This window comes from Tachypleus tridentatus, chromosome 11 (genome assembly GCF_004210375.1).
Source record: "Tachypleus tridentatus isolate NWPU-2018 chromosome 11, ASM421037v1, whole genome shotgun sequence".
NCBI classification, from domain to species: domain Eukaryota; kingdom Metazoa; phylum Arthropoda; class Merostomata; order Xiphosura; family Limulidae; genus Tachypleus; species Tachypleus tridentatus.
In genome coordinates this window covers 25113965-25117088 of record NC_134835.1, presented here as the reverse complement: position 1 = coordinate 25117088, position 3124 = coordinate 25113965, and positions in this window count along the sequence as shown.

The window sequence follows — 3124 nt, the reverse complement described above, 5'->3', positions numbered from 1 at the left end:
AAAAATATTCTATGATAAAACAGATTGGCCAAGGGTGAGTTTAAATGTGATATGTACACCAGGAGATTTTTCTACATTTAAAATTTAAAGAAAAGTGTGTTAAAATTCTATATGGTAGACACTGTTTGGTTTGAGATTCTGTATGTGAGTTGTTCAGAAGACGAAAACCAAAGAAAAGTTTTGTGAAAAGTTGTAAAAGAATGATTTTAAATATAAATTTGTACTAAGTAGTAAAATATTATAGATAAAAAGATCATTTCTGGAACAAAACACTTTTAATAAGCAGGTATTACTTTAAGTATATTACTTCAATAACCAGTTAACTGTTTTTTGTATGCTGGTATTTTGTTTTACGTTCATTAGTTTCTAAAACTTTTCAACTTAATAAGTATATGACATTAAACTGATCATATTTAAGTGTATATGACTAAGTCACTTTGAGTGATATATGACATTAAACTGATCACTTTGAGTGATATACTAAGTAAGTATATGATATTAAACTGATCACTTTGAGTGATATACTAAGTAAGTATATGACATTAAACTGATCACTTTGAGTGATATACTAAGTAAGTATATGACATTAAACTGATCACTTTGAGTGATATACTAAGTAAGTATATGACATTAAACTGATCACTTTGAGTGATATACTAAGTAAGTATATGACATTAAACTGATCACTTTGAGTGATATACTAAGTAAGTATATGACATTAAACTGATCACTTTGAGTGATATACTAAGTAAGTATATGACATTAAACTGATCACTTTGAGTGATATACTAAGTAAGTATATGATATTAAACTGATCACTTTGAGTGATATACTAAGTAAGTAAGATATTAAACTGATCACTTTGAGTGATATATAATGATATTAAACTGATCACTTTGAGTGATATACTAAGTAAGTATATGACATTAAACTGATCACTTTGAGTGATATACTAAGTAAGTATATGACATTAAACTGATCACTTTGAGTGATATACTAAGTAAGTATATGACATTAAACTGATCACTTTGAGTGATATACTAAGTAAGTATATGTAAACTGATACTTTAGTGAGTAATTAAACTGATCACTTTGAGTGATATACTAAGTAAGTATATGACATTAAACTGATCACTTTGAGTGATATACTAAGTAAGTATATGACATTAAACTGATCACTTTGAGTGATATACTAAGTAAGTATATGACATTAAACTGATCACTTTGAGTGATATACTAAGTAAGTATATGACATTAAACTGATCACTTTGAGTGATATACTAAGTAAGTATATGACATTAAACTGATCACTTTGAGTGATATACTAAGTAAGTATATGACATTAAACTGATCACTTTGAGTGATATACTAAGTAAGTATATGATATTAAACTGATCACTTTGAGTGATATACTAAGTATATGACATTAAACTGATCACTTTGAGTGATATACTAAGTAAGTATATGATATTAAACTGATCACTTTGAGTGATATACTAAGTAAGTATATGATATTAAACTGATCACTTTGAGTGATATACTAAGTATATGACATTAAACTGATCACTTTGAGTGATATACTAAGTGTAAGTATATGACATTAAACTGATCACTTTGAGTGATATACTAAGTAAGTATATGACATTAAACTGATCACTTTGAGTGATATACTAAGTAAGTATATGACATTAAACTGATCACTTTGAGTGATATACTAAGTAAGTATATGATATTAAACTGATCACTTTGAGTGATATACTAAGTAAGTATATGATATTAAACTGATCACTTTGAGTGATATACTAAGTATATGACATTAAACTGATCACTTTGAGTGATATACTAAGTAAGTATATGACATTAAACTGATCACTTTGAGTGATATACTAAGTATATGACATTAAACTGATCACTTTGAGTGATATACTAAGTAAGTATATGATATTAAACTGATCACTTTGAGTGATATACTAAGTAAGTATATGATATTAAACTGATCACTTTGAGTGATATACTAAGTATATGATATTAAACTGATCACTTTGAGTGATATACTAAGTAAGTATATGATATTAAACTGATCACTTTGAGTGATATACTAAGTATATGACATTAAACTGATCACTTTGAGTGATATACTAAGTAAGTATATGACATTAAACTGATCACTTTGAGTGATATACTAAGTAAGTATATGACATTAAACTGATCACTTTGAGTGATATACTACAAGTAATATGATATTAAACTGATCACTTTGAGTGATATACTAAGTATATGACATTAAACTGATCACTTTGAGTGATATACTAACTAAGTATATGATATTAAACTGATCACTTTGAGTGATATACTAAGTATATGACATTAAACTGATCACTTTGAGTGATATACTAAGTAAGTATATGATATTAAACTGATCACTTTGAGTGATATACTAAGTAAGTATATGACATTAAACTGATCACTTTGAGTGATATACTAAGTAAGTATATGACATTAAACTGATCACTTTGAGTGATATACTAAGTAAGTATATGACATTAAACTGATCACTTTGAGTGATATACTAAGTATATGATATTAAACTGATCACTTTGAGTGATATACTAAGTATATGACATTAAACTGATCACTTTGAGTGATATACTAAGTAAGTATATGACATTAAACTGATCACTTTGAGTGATATACTAAGTAAGTATATGACATTAAACTGATCACTTTGAGTGATATACTAAGTAAGTATATGACATTAAACTGATCACTTTGAGTGATATACTAAGTAAGTATATGACATTAAACTGATCACTTTGAGTGATATACTAAGTAAGTATATGACATTAAACTGATCACTTTGAGTGATATACTAAGTAAGTATATGACATTAAACTGATCACTTTGAGTGATATACTAAGTAAGTATATGACATTAAACTGATCACTTTGAGTGATATACTAAGTAAGTATATGATATTAAACTGATCACTTTGAGTGATATACTAAGTATATGATATTAAACTGATCACTTTGAGTGATATACTAAGTAAGTATATGATATTAAACTGATCACTTTGAGTAATATACTAAGTAAGTATATGATATTAAACTGATCACTTTGAGTG